The sequence below is a fragment of the Centroberyx gerrardi genome, chromosome 9 (assembly GCF_048128805.1).
Source record: "Centroberyx gerrardi isolate f3 chromosome 9, fCenGer3.hap1.cur.20231027, whole genome shotgun sequence".
Lineage (NCBI taxonomy): Eukaryota > Metazoa > Chordata > Actinopteri > Beryciformes > Berycidae > Centroberyx > Centroberyx gerrardi.
In genome coordinates this window covers 8,399,958-8,420,173 of record NC_136005.1, presented here as the reverse complement: position 1 = coordinate 8,420,173, position 20,216 = coordinate 8,399,958, and positions in this window count along the sequence as shown.

The window sequence follows — 20,216 nt, the reverse complement described above, 5'->3', positions numbered from 1 at the left end:
GGTGACCTACACCACACTGCTGGTGGTGGAGATCGTCTGCACACTGGTGCTGGTTAAGTTCACCTTATCTCTGTACCGCCTGCTGCAGTGCAGGGAGAGGCAGTACAACAGGGTCAACCTCACCAGCTTCTCCTACAGGAAGGAAGTCATCCTCAGGCCTGTTCGAGAGGCAGAGACTGTAGGACTTTAAACAACGAAGGCAGTTTGTGTCCGAGAGATCATCCCGCTACTGGAAGGTCACAGGTCCTGGTCCATCAGCGTCAGCAGCCATGTGACAGATGTGGCAAAACATCTTTGAGCAAGATGCTGAACCTGTACTTGCTCAGATAAATGTAAAACATTCATCTCCCTTTCTTTTGTTCGTCCCATTGCCAGTTTTCAATTTGGTACAGAGGAGCACAGCTATAAGTATATGACTAATTTAAAATCATCAACATCTCTCCATAACTTAAAATATAAAATAAGGTCCACTCTAATCCAGCAGTCACATTAATCCATATACACTCTCATCCACACACACTCATCACACTTTATACTGATTAGTCACTTCTAAAATCTCTAGTTTACTTTAATTAGTATTTTCATTTGATTTGTATTTCATTTTGTATTTTCATTTTCTTTTCTTTTTTTAATTTATTTTAATCTTCTACTATTTTGTTTATTTGTCGACATTTATTTTATATTTTGTAATTTCCTTGTTTTGTTACTAAAGTTGTACCTACTGCGTATTTAGGTGGGATACACCATAAGCCCCTTGGGGTTTCTTAATCTCACCTGCACAATTGGCTCTGATTTGCTGTATTGTTCTCTTCTGAGTGTGTGCAAATAAAAAACAAAAAAACAAAAAAAAACATGTAAAATGTAAAGAATGGACTACAGAGAATCCATGCATATGTGGAAGATCTAAAATGGCATATTTTGTGTGTGCTGAACAGGTATCTTTGCCAATTTTGAAAAAAATAAATATATATATTTTTTAAAGTTTATTATTATTTATTTATTTAAGTTATGTCACACGTGTTAGTTTACACTCAATCATGTTGCTGATTACATAAGCAGGTTGTAGACAAAAATCTCTTATTTTCAATTTTGACTTTTTGCTGTAAATGACTGCTGTTATTGTCTCCTAAGCCGGTGATTCTCAACCTTTTTCATATTAAGGACCCCTCATGTAGTACACAACTGTGCGCTCTGGTCGCTCGCCGCTCGCCGCTCGCCGCTCGCCGCCAGCAGTCGTCGCCAGGGGGCGGGGCGTTCAAGCAGCGCTGCAGACATCACGTCCGGCTGTGGCCAATATATCAAGTTTGTAGTAGAGCTATTCGGCAGGCCTGCCGTGAACTGTGAAAAGCATGATCAAATAAACAAACTTCCACGTTTTCCTGCAAAATATACCTAGTTAAAAAATGCTGTTTTACTTTAGCCTATTGTGTGCATGTGCATTGTGTACAGAAATAATATTAATAGATATCTATTGATGATATAGATGCTGCCACGGCATTGGACGCCTCTCGTCGCCAGCTCCCATTGAAAATGAATGACTGCCAGCCGCTTATGTAGCTCATGACGCTTTTGGTGTGAGCACAGTAGGCCCACAGACCCCCATTTGACCCAAATCTGAGAATATTTGTATTGTTAGATATGATTTTGTCCAGTATTCCATGACTATCTGTATTGCAGGTACAGAGATAACAGTGCAACTATAACCAATACAGTCTATATTTATTCTACATTCTCTAATTGTGTTAACTTCTTAACATGTAAATTAAATAATGGTGAAGTTTAATAATTCAGGGGGACAGCAGGGGGAGCCAGAGATCCACAAGAATTGCATTTCTGGCTCTGTGAATTCAGTCACAGTAAACATAAAGAGCTCACTTCAACTTTAATTTATGCAATCTTGAGTTGGCAAAGATGTGTCTACAAGTAAGATGGGATGCTCTATGAGAGAATAAACGATTCTAGCAGGCGTGGGATCAAATATTAAGGAGCCTGAATAAAATTTCAGGGCTTGCTTTATTTCCCTCAAGCACTAAAGCTTTATCCTTTTAGTGGCTTTCTTAGTGATTTTGTGCTAATCCTATATGACGTCAAAATCAACTTACTAAAAATACAGTTGATTGCACTTTTTTCACAAGGTGAAAGGGATCATCACAGCAAGACAAATCAATCCCACAGGTTATAGATGCATGAAAGTGGCAGAACAGTGAGTGGAGTGAGGCTGGGATTTGTGTCTGGTAGGATTGGCTGCCTGTTAGCCAATGGTTAAATACATTAATTAGGCCCTTTATGAGAAGGTACAGGAGCAGAACAGGAGGCCAGACTCATTAACCGTGTCTACGTGTGTGTGTGTGTGTGTGTGTGTGTGTGTGAGAGAGAGAGAGAGAGAGAGAGAGAAAGACAGACGGAGAGAGAGAGAGAGAGAGAGAGAGAGAGAGAAAGAGAGAATAAAAGAGAATGAGATTTGACCTCCCTGCTGCACGGCTCTGTACTAGTTTTGTATTTTCATGATGGTACAGCAGGATGGTCAACAGGACAATGGGGCTTGCAGCATGAAGACTATTAACAAGGTAGATGTTTTGATGAAGGCTTTTGTCAAAGTTCTTCAGCCTGAGGAGTGGCCATCAATAAGAATATGGTATAACTAGGATCAAGTCTCGCCTTGATTTTTCAAACTATTTAGACGTGCCACCATTCCCATGATTTATTTCCTTTTATATATTAACCTAAAGTTCTTGTCAGAGCACCCAGACAGAAAGCGATACAAACCGCTCTACTGACCATGTATTCTTTACCAACAAGGCGGTGTTGTGTCAGCCTCCACCTTCATGAACTCTCAACATATCTGCTTGTATGTCTTGGGTCATTTTATATAAGAGGGAGGGAGGGAGAATGAGTGACTGCTGGGTCATTTGGTTGATGGTGACAATTCTTCAGTGATAAAAGATTATATAACAATATAAAGTTCTTGCTAACTGAACCATACATATATTGTTCTGTTGTCATTTAGATTCTATTATTCAAATCATTTATGTATTTTCTTTGTCACCTTGTTTTCTTGATTTGTTTTTTGTTATTGTTTGTTTTGAAGTGATTTTTTTGTGTCTTTAATCGTATTACTTGTTTTATCACTGCACAAACAAAAAGTATACCACAGAACTACTATTAAACTAAAGTAAACTTAAGTAAACTAAACATCCATATTTCTCATTGGATATTTCTCATCTCTCATATGTCTTGCATATTGAAGAGACATACAGGCGGGTATGGACCTCTTCCACTAGAGGACGCTTCTGTATAAGATAAAACAACCACCTGACAAACAAATAAGAAGACTACAGAAAAGATTTACCTAACTGTGTATTGGTTTTCTCCCCCTGGTCAAACTGTTGTATTGGATTACAGAAAAGGCACCCCCTTGAAATCAAGTGACACAGACAAGAGAATCCAGTTTAAAGTAAAAGAAAATATGTGTTCATATTTAATCGGATGGGCTCTAAACTGAGAATACTCCAGACACGACAACTTACATAAATCCCTTTGGAAGAGTCTTCAGTGAAGGAAAAAAAAACAACTGTTATGAAGTTGTGCCAGACTGCTAGAATGGTGGATGAGGAGACTGAATGAGGGTAACATAAAGAGAGAGAGAGAGAGAGAGAGAGAGAGAGAGAGAGAGAGAGAGAGAGACTGACTCCATTACATCAGAAGTGGATGTTTTTTTCTTACTGTAAACAGAGAATGGATAGAATGTAAAATCCAAAAATACATTCCTAAATATTCTTTAATTAATCAAATAATCACAATACCTGACAAATCACATTGAGTGCAGTATCAAACATGCTATGAGCCAATGGCTAAGCCCCAGAGCAAAGCAGATGTTGTCTGGTACTTTACAGTACAACTGTCCTGGACGAAGCCCAACACACTGCATAACTTGTCTGCAACAAGACGAGAAACCCAAAGAGTTGTGTTGCTGAATAATTAATCCCAGCTCTGGATCTCAGCTAAGTGTTATGTGCGGTTAGCTTTTGTTAAGTCCTCTCCTGTGGCGTTTCATCACAAAGCTATTCTTGTCTCCACATGAAGTAAGCGGTCTGATTTCTTTATTATTTATCCAGATTTGAGTGACTGGTGTATTTTGGTCCACTCTAGACTTCTCTAGCTTCTCTTGTTGTTTCTGTGATTAGAGACAAAGCAGTTGCAGTCTTGGGACTTTGTGTGATTGCATCTGAAAGACCACTTCAGGGCCAAAAAAGGAAACATGTACTTGAAACCATCCACTCAAACGTTCCCCTCTGTTTGTGCAGCATTTCGGCAGCTAAAACTCTTATGTACATGAAACAATTTTTAGACTTTATAGGAGGACTAAATAGGAGAGCACAATGTGAGTTATTTCATTAAATGCCACACTTGCACATTTACCCTCGAGTCGATTAATGTGCACTGTCCCTGTTAAAAAATAAATAAATAAATAAATGAAATGAAATGTAGCTGTAGCAATCACTAAAGGCACTGTAATAACTGACTGTGAGCTGCCTTGATTGAGGCAGAAGCAACTCAACATACAATACACCACTGTAATACTTTTGGTAGCTTTGCAGAAATTTAGCAAAATCTGTATGAACTCCACTTTTGTTAAACACACACAGGCAATCGGTATTTCACCTTTTGCATATTGCAACCAATTCAGATTCAGATGCAGAAGAGGTTTCTTTATAGTATGGTCACAGCCCAGCTTTTAATGCATGCAGCCTACCCAAAACTACACCAAAACTCAAGCGATAAGGTTTTCCCATTGTGAGGCTTCTAAACAGTGGCAATGTAAGTCACAGATGTGGAGGAAAAAGAGGTATTAGATGGTCGGAGAGCAGCGTTCCACTCTGTCAACCCTACCATTCTTCTCCAGCTCCTGCACAACACCACTGGACTCTCCGGCTCCACCCTGAACTGGTTTTAAGTCTTATGTCTCTGGTAGAACTGGATATGTTCCACTGGGAGGCTGCAGATCCAGAGCACATATTGTCACCAATGGGATCCCACAAGGATCAGTTATTGGCTCCATCCTCTTTATTTTGTACATGCTTCCCCTTGGTCATCAGGAAGCGTGGGATTTTATTCCATTACTATGACAACCAGACTCAGCTGTAGATAAAAAACTGCCCCGTGCTCCTCTGCTGCCTCGTCACATCTCAACATTTGCTTTGAGATAAGGGTGTGGATGATGCACAACTTCCTCCAGCTCAACAGCAACAAAACCAAAGAACTACTGGACTTCTGTAATGCACTCTTCATTGGGATTCCTGTCAGAAGTCTCCAGAAGTTACAGTTTATCCCAAACAGGGCTGGATCCAGATGGCTTTACTGTACTGGCTCTTCCAGGATTGTATTCAAATCCCTTCTCCTGACTTTCCCAGTGCATCCTTGGAAATGCCTCACTTTACCTCCAGGAACTTATTACCCCATAAACCCCCATTCGCACCTCCAGGTCAAGCAACATCTTGGTCCCCCAAACCCCCTTTCAAAAACAAGTTTAAAATGTTTCTTTGCAGAAAGGCATTTTCTGTGAATTAAGAAATAGCTTACCACTTTTTTGTTTGGGACATACTGTTGTGTTTCATCTGATTTTAATTATCATTTTTGCTGTAGCATATGTATACATCATTATTATCTTATGAGTTAGAATATTTTTTTCTAAAGCATTATAGGGCATATACTCAAGTACAGGGTGAGACCCAGCAGGCAAAACAACACAATTCACCACCAGGAACGAACATCAAAATGTAAGTCATGCCTGCAGTGTGACCATGCCATGAGGCAACACGGCTATAATGACTAGTTAGAGCTGTCTGCTGATTATGGAGTTTTATGCCCTGCTGGGAAGGGCATCTAGGTTCAGATGTGTCCAAGGTGACACAGTTGAGCCTCTGCTACATGTGCTTACATTTTACACACTCAGCTGACTCTTTTATCACAGCTACATGCAAAGAGAAAGCAGGTAGAAATTCAGAAATTTGCACAAGGACACTTTGACAGGCTGCTGATGGACACACATTGGCTGTTGCAGGGATTGAACCTGTGATCTTTCAGTTATGGGATCTTTGGGTCTTTCTAACACATCAGCCATTCTACCACCACAGCCTATACGCTTTGGCATTGATGGCTTATACTCATGTGGTTTAGAATAATCTTTCAAGTATATAATAAGCCTTAATAATATAAATACAGAGGAGCCTACAACAGAAATCCCTAATGCTAATACTGTTGGTAGCCAAATTTATAAATAAATTGATACAGTAATAGGGAAAAGTAGAACTCAGCCATATCTTCCCTATCATGAGCAAAACATGCGCTCATAAAATCCATTTGAAAAACAAAAGTGAAAATTCAACTCACTTGAACTTCACACTTTGAAGAAAGTTGATGGTTTTACAGTTCTACGGTTTCAGATGAGCTAAACTAACCTCTTCCAGAAAAAGAAGAACTTGTCATATCCCTCAAAGCCTCCGCTTTCAGGGAGCGATAACCCTCCAAGTCCCACTAATGAGCCTGAAACGGAGCTGAGGAGGTAATTGCGTGTGAAAAGGGCGATGTGCTGAGGAACATAAGAGGCAATAAAATGAGGAGGAGCCCATTACAGCCAACTAAGACATTTCAACTGGAAAATAGTTTGCAGTAAGCAAGCAAATTTCCAGCCTGGTTGGTACAGCTGGTTACTTGGGGTTAATGGCCAACAGAGACCTATTATCTTGATTATGTGGGACATATGATAGAGACTGGCTGATTGATTATTTTGAAGGAGAGCGGGCACTCCACCTCCCATTGTGCTTTTTCTTTCATTAAGACAGCAAGAAAGCTGAAGACAGAGGAGAGAAGGCTCTGGGGGGATTTAATCCTTGGCTAGCAGGGGTATATGTGGTTAAAGAGTAGGGACCTTAAAGGAAAAATCCACCCTTTAACACTTTAACACTGGTGCAAAAACAGCAATTGCCAACATACCTTGCATTTCTGGGCCCATTTTGTTGTTTGGTGGTGTATTTTGCTTAACCCAGATAACTGGACAGACGTAGACGACATAACATCTAGATATTTTCAGCGCAGCTACAGTAAACAGGTTTTGGTGTCAGTCCCTCAGAATCAAAGAGCGAGAGCTTCTTTCTAGACTCACCATTTTGCACCGACATTCAACAACCGTACAGGGAGAAATCCATCGTAGAAGAGGAGGAGAGACCAATTTCTCCACTGACAGTAGCCTCGAAAGACCAAAATGCAGTGCAGCCACAAGAGATGTTGCATTTTGAGTAAGGGGCGGGGTCACAATCATGTTCACTAGTTGGCTAGCTAGCTATATATACACACACCTTTGATTGAAAGCAACAAGTTCACTCCCGTTCTCTGGTTGTCGTCAAAAGTCATTCTAGGAAATCAGTAACTGAAGTAGAAGTAGAAGAGGCAGGCTGGGGGAAAGTGGATAAAACAAAGAAGTAAATTACAACACTTCGTCACAAAATAACCCCTGGAATATATTGAACATCACAGATTGATGATCTAACAATGTAAGAGGATCCAAGGGTTGATTTTCCCTTAAAGCACTATGCCACCTCTGGGTACATAGAGAGAGAATTTGACAGTAAATTTAGGGAATTATCAGCTGCAAAGCACATTACCCATGGAATAGAGAGCAAACGGTTTTATAACCAAATGAATTTTATGATGTGCATAGCTCAAACAACGTCTTTGTGCTTCTTTTGTTGCTTTCTGTATTCACAGGTATACTTTTCTGGGAGAATGAATTACCCTTTCATTCCTGTGTTAAGCCCCCATTGACTCTGTTGTCTCCCAGCTGGTTGGGTCTGACACGCTGACTGACAGACGCACGGTGCAGACGTCCCCTCTTGGCCCGGTGGACTCGGTCCTACAGCTGCCCTCCAGCCTGCAGAAACCTCCCCTATGGTGCATCTGCTACCTGCTGCTGCGAACACACACACACACACACACACACACACACACTGTTCTGTTGCTTTTTGATTTCTTTGCCAAATCTGAGATATAAAGCTACTGAAAAGAAAAAGTGAAAACTTACAAAGTTCAGGGAATTTAATTCAGGTTTGCATACAAACACAAATTTTCTTACTAGCTGTCACTACTTAAAATGGTCTTCTGAGTTTAAATGAGCTTAAATGACCTTCTGAGTAACCTAACGTAATACAGTGACATTTGTTTGTATTTAGTATACGTAACGCTATTAAAAATATTCCGTTACCATCCAACCCTGCACACACACATCTGCCTTACTTGTGAGGACCCTGATTGACTGCATTCATCCCCTAACCCCTAACCCCTAATCTGGAACCCCTAAAATAGCCCATTAAAGAAGTGAGGACCGGTAGTATGTCCCCACTTTGCAGGCTCACTTGCCAACCCTCCTGGTTTCCCGGGAGATCGTCATGGCCCCTCTCCCAGTGTTCTCCCATGGTGTCATATCTCCCAATTTTCCTCTACATTTTCATCAAATTTCCAAATCTGTTCATTTACTATCTTTGTTAAAAACAGTAACACAAAAGGCATCTAGGCTCTATACTATCACTTCTGTTTCCAAACGGTCAACAAAACATGTAGTCTCTATGGTTACGTTATTGTTCAGCGGTGGCTGGAGTCGAACGTGTGTATGCTGTGAAAAAGAAATGGAGAGTCCAAAGAGAAAGAAATACACCTGCAAGTTTCAGTGGTTGTGGAAGGGCGAATTCACCTTTCACACTGAAAGTTTTAAAGGAAAAGTTTTTGCCCTCTGTAAAGTTTGTCGAGTTGATTTTCTGCTTGGAGCATGGGGGGGTTGAAATGATGTCTCTCACCACAAAGAAAGACAATGACAGTGCATCAGAAGCGGCCCAGCATCGTGGGCATGCAAGGAAAGTATAGGTCTATAGTGTATTTTCATTGTCATTGCATACATAAAAAGTCACCAGAATGCAGGAAATAAGGTCTCTGAATCTAAAAATTGCATGGGGGAGAACTGAAAGTCTCCCTATTTCTGGACTCTCAAGGTTAGCAAGTATGTTCAGAGGATTTTCCTCATCTTTCTATCCTTGTGAGGGTATATACAAGTATAGAAAAGTACAAAAGTAAGTACAGACAAACAAGAACTCACACACACTCACACACACACACACACACACACACACACATACAGTATATTCACAAGCAGTCACACACACAGGCAGACAGTGCTGAGGGGCAGCCCTGGCCTCTGGCACTGGGAAACACAGGAGGTTTGGCTCTGGTGTCTCACGCATCCATCCTTCCCCCCAGGAGACTCCAGCAGTGCCAGCTGAGTCCAATCTCTGCCTGCCAGCTGCCTCCCCCAGGCCGGCCGCAGCAGCATGGCGCCGGGGTCACCATGACACCTCCTCTCCCCCGGCTACAGCTGGAGTCTCGCAGGTGCTGAGGCTTGTCACTGTGGCATAGTGGCTCAGCTGATATACGCAGAGCATCCCGAATATTTGGAATACCTGCTCTTTCCATGAAATAGACCGGCCAGGTGAATCCACATGAAAGCTATAGTCCCTTTTTTTAAATTGCCTTCCGTCATAAAGAAAAGATGTAGATGAAGGGGAGGTGATAGGCTAACCAAGGTTTTTTTTTTTAAAGTAATAATCAGGGAAAAACAGTAGAAGGCTGTGGTTGTACTGGGCAGTATGAATTTCTGAAGCTGTGTATGTGAAGCAGATGATGGCACTTGTCTGCTCAGTCAACTTTCCTTGGATAAACAAAGGTTAAAAATAAATTTTGAGAGTGCCAGGGATGCAGTAAAGTTAAGTATTAAGTATTTTACTATTTTTTATGACAGTCATGATGATTTCCTGTCAGGAGAGACAGGAAAGTGAGCCGACAGAGCTGCTGTAGCATCTCTAAGGCTGGATCTTAAACCCACAGTGAGTGATGCCATGACATTTTATAAACCATTATAAACTAACAAGCATTTTGTTGAATCCGTTGAATTTCATTTGCAGTTTCAAACTTTAACCACAATGACGTCGGCATTGGTAACTATGCTAACAGGCCCTCGGGAAGAATAGAGAAAAGGGAGTGAAAAATGCTTAAGACCCTGAGCTGATGAGAAGATGAATCTTGGATGATACTCTGAATAATAATGTCCAGGACACAGCTGCCAAAACAAGAGGAAATAATGGCTTTATGGTGGGATTCGTATGAGGAAATGGGACAGAAATAGCTCTGCTGGGAAAAAAAAAAGAAGATGTGTCTATTTTTACTTTGTCTAATTTTAGCTGAGAATTACTCTTGTTGGCTGCCAAACAGAGGTCTCATCCATCTGCATAAGGGTGCAACCTGCTGTTGTGGAAATATTACAGGAACAGAGTGACAAAAATAAACACCTCTCTCATCACAATTTCAGCACCTGAATTCACAGAAAAACAAAAAAGAATAATAGTTCTCAAAGTCACATCAATTTGTTCTTTTAGAGGGCAATTTGACTGAGTAGATTACAGAGAAAAGTTGCAGACATTTTGGGATCTTTTGGAATATGTAATTGCCAAAAAGCACTAGAAATAATGTTGTCATTGACATAATGAGATGTTTCACCTTCACTAGTTTGCCCCCAGTTGACTGTGAGACATTAGCCCAACAGACAGGACACCAGAGAACACTTTGCCCATCAACCACAGATTCATGGACAAAGCATTTGGCTCTTAATTGGCCATTAGCAATTAGAGTGAGGATGTAGGTGAACTATCCCACCCCACAGGACTGCTCTGTGGGTTGCAAATGGAGTATAGATTTGGGGGATAATTAAAGTGAAATTAAGTATACTGTAGTCTTTAACATGACCTATAAATATGCAGTTTTTCAGCCCTTTCATTTCATACAGTGTCAAGACTGACTGACTGAAAAATTCTGTACTGCGCTGCACTCATAGTTAATCTCATATCCCTTTTAAAGCTACAATATGCACCTTTTTGACATTAAAATAACAATAAATTAATAGGATATATTATACATTATAAGTCTGTGTCTGTCTGACCCTGTGTGTATATGCCTAACCCCCCCATTTGCATAAAATTGGCTTTTCATCGATGTTCGGGACTTAACTAAACTAAACTAAACTAAACTAAACTAAACGTAACGTGAGAATTATAAGAATTACTTGTATTTATTATTAGCAACCTGAAATTTTAAAGCATATACTGCCGTTTTCGATTTCTTTTGTTGCACATTAAATCCAAGCATGTTAAAAAAATCATTAAGAATGTGATCGCTCCTTCTTGTATAGGGAACAAGGTTTACCTATTAGTTGCATTTGTGATTGTGTTATTTTACTGTAAAAGATACTACAGCACAAATATTCTGCTTCAACCAAAGGCTAACATAATTTAATAGACGTAAAATTTGTTACACAGCATGGATTCCACAAACCGCTTTTTATGGATGCCCTGAGGAAGTTTTATGTTAGACAGCAATCATGAAACAGAAGGAGCCAATATTGCACAAAACATTTTAACTGCTGTCAGGAAAGCAGCGTCTTTGAAGGATCGGACAGGTTTCTGCCTGCAGAAGTTGCCGATGTATCACCCCAATATCCACACTGATGTTAACCCATTTTTCACACTGATGACACTGTCCAGGCAGGTGATGTGAGAGAACAGCCAATCAGAAACACACATAGTGAGCCACACACACACACAAACTGCACATGCACACATAGATGGAAACACACGTATACACAATCATAAAATCTCAACAGTTGATTTACATTTGATGACACAGCAAATGTAGCTGATCATCTCACACTGCACTAGTAACACACACACACAGGCACAAACACGATGTTATACACACACACACACCGACACGCAATAAGAGAATAAAATCTGCCATGGGGCTTTGAAAGTGATTTACACTCAGTCTCTGTTTGTCCCCATTTGCCGTGCCTCATTTTCAAACTGAAAGCTGGATATTTTTAGATAAGAGTACCACCATTCTGTCAAATTAGACTCAAATGTTAGGGGACAGCAAATGAAATGTTCCAAACAATCCGGCAACAAAGTCTCATCAATTGAATTAGCTTTGATAGGACAGCAAATGTAGCTGATTACATTATACCGCACCAATGAGACATACACACACACACACACACAACACACACACACACACACACACAACACACACACAAACACAAAATTGGACTGCACTTGTGAGGACCTTCATTGAATTCATTCATTCCCTGACCCTTAACCTTCACCACTACATTCCTAACCCTAACCCTAAACCCAAATCCTAAACCTGAACTAATCTTACCCTTAAAACATGAGTGAAGGGAGAAAAGCGCTCCAATGAGTACCCACAAAAATGAAAGTGCTCTTTGGTTTGGAAAAAAACAACACATGCATATTCAAGAAAGATAACAAGGCAACTCTTCCTTGTGTCAAATTATTAAAAAGCATTTTTTTCACTGGCTAGTCTGCTGTGTTCTGAGAATTCTATTTTAAGATAAAATCAGATTCTATTCAGTTATGAGAGTAAGCTGTTGTAATACCATGAAGCACCTGAAGGAGTCATATTAGGGCATGAGTAAAAGCTGATACATTATAAGACGAATTGCAAGATGGTGGAAGTAAAGTGCAAGTCTCTCTAATTTGCCTCCAGATTAGTTCATGTTTTGTCCTCACTAAAACATTACATAGTCCATTTTAGGACAGTTAAAAAAGCCAATATGTTTTGGCTAACATGCCTTCATCAAGGAGAGATAACCTTAACCTTAACTCTAGCTTGGACTTAATTCTAAACTTAACCTAAATCCAAGCTCTAACCCTAAAATAGGCCCTTAACCCCTCGCACCCTGACCTTACCCTTAAATTTCCTCTCAAGTAGCATCAAAGTTAGAAAAGACATTTTTTCCCATACTGTATGACAATGTCACATACATATTCTGTATCTGCTTGTTCCAGTGCTTCACTGAAGGTGTAGCACACTTATATTGAGTGAAATATTTAAACCCAAGATGACATTTTTTTTGGCTTTGATGTAGTGGCTGCACCATTATATCATTACATCATGGATAAAATCTAGATGTCTTGTGCATCATTTTATACACATTCAGCTGAAATTCAGCATGGCATATTTGGTATCTCTGGAAACCTTGGGATCTTGACTAGAATTTAAAATAAAGTTCTGGGGGTTTGAACAAAGCTTAGCTGTGCAACATGAGTTTGTAAAGATGGACTCACCAGTGGGACTGGCAGGGTGGAAAAGGTTAGGAAGGAAGTAAGGAACAGTGAAATGTCCTCACGGTAGAGGACTTTCCTAATTTTCTAACCTTGTGAGGACATTTGGTCTTCATAAAGATAGAAACACAACAACACACACAAACACACAAACACACACACACACACACACACACACACATATTTACACCAGCACTAACAATGATGAAGACATCCAATGTCTGCTATGTAATTCACAGTGCCACTCTACATTTGTCAGTGTGAAGTGATACTGCAGCAGGGTGAAGAGGAACAGCAGGTGGCTTGGTACCAGGCGCACAGCCGTCATCAAACAGATTTACACTTTGGACAATGACAGCAATCACATGAATTGTTGCCGAATACAAAATCTGCTGTCAAGGTCCCAATAAATCGAGTGTGTTCATCGGCAGGCCTGAGCTTATACACAAACAGCGGTTTCATTTCGGCCGTCATCTTAGGACATCACATGACAGAACATTCAAATTTAGCCAACTTTAAAGTTACTGTAATTGGATGGAAAAACCGAAACAAAACAACAGCCATGCAGTATGACATTCATTTTAAAAATTGAGTGCAGTGCAATTAGTTTAATGACAACCTACGCAACTCTATCTCTGGATATAAAATGTCTTGTGCTTTTAGGATGATTCAGCTTGTTTTCAGGCCTCTTGAGTTATTTAATAGTTTTGCCATTTGAACAAATTGTATGTAATTTAAGAACAAAGTGATGTGAGCATATCTCCCTAGGGACCAAAACACTTTCACTGCATTTTCATGCTTGTGCCTTATTTTCACCCACTGACTGCATGCATTTTGGATGTAAAATGCATGTGTTAATTATTAATTATTATTAATTATTCTGGTAAATTTCAGTCACATTTGGGGGGTTTCTATGCAAACCAAGGGCCAAAGTGAAACAGACTGTATTTTATTTCTAATATGCAAATCTCCACACACACACATCACAACTCCTTTGAGATATTTAACAGTGCTTATGCAGCGTAAATATTAGGGTAAAATCCCTTTAGGTGGGTACAGATGATGATTTTATTAACAATTTATCTTATAACCAATATCATCTCACAGAAGTTATCTGAGTGCGAGTTCTGGTGAGTTCACTCCGGGCGTTTAGTTTCTGTACATGAAAGGCAACATTTGTTCCAATCACAAAGAATTTGGGAGGCAGACAACTGTTTCATTACTCATCGAAATTGAAATGTCGCTGCCTAGTAAGAGATTCTGCTGCCAAATGTCAGCTCCTCAGGAAACTGTGAGGATGTCTGAAAATCAGTTTGGACGATGACATAATGTCCTTCTCTCCACATGAACTCTCACTTAATTTGTCCCCCTGAACCTGAAAACATGAAAACAGATATTCTGATAGAAATTCAAAGTAGCCTCTTTAAGAGTGTGTTATTCAAGCGTTGTTCAGGTTCAGATTCTGTGGCTTGTTTTGGTCTCCATTAAACTGAAAAGAACAATTAGTATTTGAATTACTTATTCATATTAAAGATTAACTACATGCTAAAACTTTCTTTCAGCTCACAGTCAAATCACGTCTTGTTGCTCTCTTTGATGGTTTAAGCCTCCCAGTTGTACACACATACACACACACACACACACACACGCACACGCACACACACACACTCCCCAACCTCCCACCCCCCATGCTTCCCTTTGTACAATTCCCTTCCCTTTGTGCAATTGCCCAAACGGTTACATTTTTCAAAAATGCCAAAGGAGACGATGAACAGCCAAAACTGAGTGTGACATAACACTTTAAAAACAGCTGAAAGGAATGATTTAAACCCAACAGCATGGAGGCTGACTGTGGAGGCCTGCGCTGCCCCAGGTGATTGATGCAGCCTTCCTGTGCTGAAGGCGAGGCCTAAGAGACACAGCCAATGTGGAAGTTACACTTTTGACTACATGTTTGCCGAACTGCTGCTGAACTACTGGAGGAAAAATCAGGTTTTGCTCTCAGAAGTTACAAGGAGAAGGCTGGTAACTGGTCAGTCGAGTTTTGATTTTAATGTATAACATTCATGAGGGCCTTGTGTGAAGTGCTAATACTCAATAAATGTCAGATAAATGCATAAAGGGATACCTCTACGACAGTACTGTCTGCTATTTGACCAGCAAATAAGTTATCCTTTCAGTCAAAGCTGCAATATGAAACTTTTTTCACATTAAATATTGATAAATAAAAGAGATATACTGTATATTATCAGTCTGTGTCTGTCTGTGATCTTGTGTGTACATGCCTACATCCCCCATTTGCCTTAAATTGTCTTTTCAGTGATGTTCGGGATGCTTTTGGGTGTATATCAGTTCCTGTGAGCGTGGCCAGCGGCGGTCTGGGTTGTGGCTACCAAGTTGAGGCTAGCAGGCACAGTACAGGGTAGTCAAAGTAACAGCAAGTATAGCGGAAAGCAGTAAGAAAAGACAGAACAGCTGCTTTTTTTTAACTGCAGATTGGCTCCGTTTGCTTCTTCAGCACCTGTGGAGGCTTTATGGATGCCGGTTCCCTCAGCCTCAGGCTAGACGCCGTTTCAAGATAGACGGTTTATCAAGATGAATAAGTGCTGGGGCAGGAACTTGGCCAACTGTGGAGGAGGATGGCGGGACTAACAATATGATTCCTGCCTCAAGGCAAAAAGTTGAATATTGTAGCTTTAGTGTCATGATCTGGCTCTTGTGTTCTGCCCGCCCACCTAATCCTCTTCCTTTTCTCCCTCTGCCTCAGCAGGTCCATGCAGAGGGGCGGGCCCGATCTCCACGGGAGCGAGGCTCACAGGCACACCTGTTTCTCATCCTGTCATCAGCCCGGCTACTTAAGCCTACTCCTAGTTTCCCCCAGTGCCAGTTGATTCCCGCTCATGCTCAAGTCTCCTGCCGCCTCGCTCTCGTGGAGACCTCCCGTCATAGTGTATTCACTGCGTATCTCTTGTTGAAACTGTAGTTCCAGTTTTCTAGAGTTTTTTCCCTCCGGGGCACTCTCAGTTATTTTTTGCCTGCTCGTGGTCTCATTTTTTCCCGCAAGGAGTTTCTCTGTTATCTTTGGAAATAAAACCGTTTTTTGTTCGATTCTGCATCTGGGTCCTGTCTCCTCGTGAACACACCCCTAACAGAATCAACTGGCCAAGATGGACCCAGCAGAATCTGAGAGTTTTAAGCGGGCGCTCTCCAGCCAGGCAGCAGTGGTGAATCAGCACGAGTCTTCCCTGCTTCAGGTGATGGAACACCTGCAGCAGCTCACCGCCAGCGTGTCTCAACTGGGCGGCCAACTGGAGGCCATCAAAGACCAAGTGATTCCACCTTCCGGCTCTTCCCCTCAACTCCAAGCACCTGACCAGGCCGCCAGTCCAGCGCAGCAAACCAGAGAGCCCTACATCCCTATACCGGCCAGGTACTCCGGTGATTTAGGGACATGTGCTCAGTTTCTCCATCAGTGTTCACTAGTGTTTAGCCAACAGCCCAATACATATGCTTCTCAGTCAGCTAAAATCTCATTTGTCATGAGTCTTCTCACAGGACAGGCAGCCGCCTGGTCCTTAGCTATCTCCGGTCAGCAATCAGACCTCCTCACTGACTACAAACTATTCTCAGATGAGATGAAGCGGGTTTTCGACCACCCAGTCAAGGGTAGACAGGCAGTGGGTCAATTGCTGGATCTTCAGCAGGGAAACCAGCCAGTGTCACAGTTTGCTGTAAGTTTCCGCATTCTAGCCGCGGAGAGCAGGTGGGGGGACGCAGCTCTTCAGGCTGTTTTTTGTAAAGGGCTCTCCAGTGAAATTAAAGATGAGCTGGCAGTGCGTGAAGAATGCTCCTCACTTAACCAACTCATAGATTTAGCCATCAGACTAGATAACAGACTGAGGGAGAGGAATAGGGAAAGGCTGGAAACCAGGAGAAGACGACCTGCAGCCGGTTCCTCGCCTCCCGTCCAGGACCCCGCACCACCCACTCAAGGCTCCACCCTCCTCGCCCACGAGTCCCGCCAACCCCCAGCGGAGGAACCCATGCAGCTCGGACGGGCGCGCCTGACCCCAGCAGAACGACAGAGACGGATGACAGGGAGACTCTGCCTCTACTGCGGCCAAGAGGGACATTACGTCAGCCGCTGCCCGGAGGCGCCAAAAGGCCAGGCTCACCGGGGAACAGGAGGTTCCTGGTGAGCCGAATCTCGTCAGCCTCCGCTTCACGCCTCCGGGTAGCAGGTACGATTCACGCCACACAACACTCCCTCTCGGTCGAGGTCTTGGTCGACTCGGGGGCAGATGACAATTTCATTGACGTTGGTTTCGTTAAAGCCCATGGCCTACCTGTGTATAAGCTAACCTCACCCAAGGAGATCCACTCCATAGATGGTAAATTGTTGGAAATTGTTACTCACAAGACTGAGCCCCTTAGGCTACTTCTCTCCAGCAATCATCACGAGCATATAGAATTGTTTGTCATCACCTCTCCCCTTAACAACGTCATCTTGGGCATTCCCTGGCTCAAGCTGCATAACCCCCACATTGACTGGGTCACGGGCACCATCCGCAAGTGGAGCCTGCACTGCCATGCTCACTGCCTGCAATCTGCAGTCCCGGCCCGGATCTCCAGCTCCTGCCAGCAACCCGAGGTAATTGACCTGACTAATGTTCCCTCCGAGTATCATGACTTAAAGGAGGTGTTCAGTAAGACTTCTGCCAGCACCCTTCCCCCGCATAGACCTTACGACTGCGCAATCGAGTTGCTCCCCGGGTCACCCCTCCCTACCAAACGGTTGTATAACCTCTCCAAGCCTGAAAGGGAAGCTATGGAGAGTTATATCACTGACTCGGTAGCGGCGGGGCTGATCCGGCCCTCTTCCTCACCTGTAGGGGCGGGTTTTTTCTTCGTTGAGAAAAAGGACAAAACGCTCCGCCCCTGTATTGATTACACAGGACTTAACGACATCACAGTCAAGAACAAGTACCCTCTTCCACTCATAGACTCTGCGTTCAGCCCCCTACACGACGCCTGCGTTTTCTCAAAATTAGATTTGAGAAACGCCTACCATCTCGTCAGGATCCGTGAGGGGGATGAATGGAAGACTGCGTTTAACACGCACCTGGGACACTTTGAGTATCGGGTGATGCCTTTTGGACTGACTAATGCTCCTGCAGTTTTTCAATGTTTGGTAAATGATGTGTTACGAGACTTACTAAACAAGGTTGTCTTCGTTTACCTCGATGACATTTTGATTTTCTCCCGGTCCCAAGAGGAACATGTTAGTCACGTCCGGGATGTCTTACAAAGACTCCTAGAAAACAAGCTCTATGTCAAGGCTGAGAAATGTGAGTTTCATGTGTCTTCTGTCAGTTTCTTAGGATACGTGGTGGAGAAGGGGCAGCTGCGGGCCGACCCCTCAAAGGTGGAGGCAGTCCGGGAGTGGCCTGTTCCCACCACTCGCAAGCAACTACAACGCTTCCTAGGGTTTGCTAATTTTTACAGACGGTTCATAAGAAACTATAGCCGGATAGCGGCCCCTCTCTCTTTCCTCACCTCGAGTAAAGTAAACTTTGCCTGGTCACCTACTGCTGATGCTGCTTTTGGCACACTGAAAGACATGTTTATCAATGCGCCTGTCCTTACTCACCCAGATCCTGAGCAGCAGTTTGTGGTCGAGGTTGATGCCTCGGATTCAGGGGTCGGGGCCGTCCTCTCCCAGCGCCAGCCTGCTGACGGCAAGCTCCACCCCTGCGCTTTCTTCTCTCGTCGCCTCAGTCCTGCGGAGCGCAACTACGACGTGGGAAACCGAGAGCTATTGGCAGTGGTTCTGGCTCTTCAGGAGTGGCGGCACTGGTTGGAGGGGTCGGCGCAGCCATTCATCGTGTGGACAGACCACAAGAACCTGTCATACCTGCGCACGGCGCGGCGCCTCAACTCCCGTCAGGCCCGTTGGGCTCTCTTCCTGGGCCGGTTCTCCTACACCCTCACCTATCGCCCCGGTTCGAGGAACGTCAAGCCAGATGCACTCTCCCGACAGTTTTCCGAGGAAGAGAGAGAGCCCAGCAGTGAGACCATCCTTCCTCCCGCCTGTGTGGTGGGGGGGCTCCGGTGGCGGGTCGAGAAGGAGGTCCAGGAAGCCCTCCAGGGACAAACTGTGCCGGACGGGTGCCCTCCCGGACGGCTTTTCGTTCCCATGGTCACGAGATCTTCAGTGCTCTCTTGGGGACACGCCTCCCGGATAGCTTGCCACCCGGGAGTCCATCGCACCCTCACATTGGTTCAGCAGCGTTTTTGGTGGCCGTCCATGGCTGCTGATGTTCGAGCCTTCATTGCCGCCTGCACGGTGTGTGCTCGCAACAAGGCCTCACACCGTCCCCCGGCGGGTCTCCTCCAGCCCCTACCCATTCCTCCACGCCCTTGGTCTCACATAGCAGTGGATTTTGTTACGGGCCTACCTCCCTCAGAAGGAAACGACACCATTTTGACTATTGTGGATCGGTTCTCCAAGGCGGTTCATTTTGTTCCCCTTCCCAAGCTCCCCTCCGCCTTGGAGACCGCTAATCTGCTAGTTCAGCATGTGTTCAGGCTCCATGGTATCCCCCAGGACATCGTATCGGACCGAGGTCCACAATTCACCTCCCAGGTATGGAAGGCTTTCTGTCGGGCTCTGGGGGCCGCCACCAGTCTCACCTCCGGCTACCATCCCCAATCTAACGGGCAAACGGAACGGGCCAATCAGGACCTGGAGACTGCTCTCCGCTGCGTCGCCTCCCGGCTCCCCTCCTCCTGGGCGACACACCTTCCCTGGGTGGAGTATGCGCACAACTCCTTGATCAGCTCGGCCACGGGTATGTCCCCGTTCATGATCAACACGGGGTTCCAACCCCCTCTATTCCCCAGCCAGGAGTCCGATGCGGCGGTGCCCTCGGTTCGGGCCCAGTTCCGCCGGGTCAGACAGGTGTGGCGTGAGACCAGGGC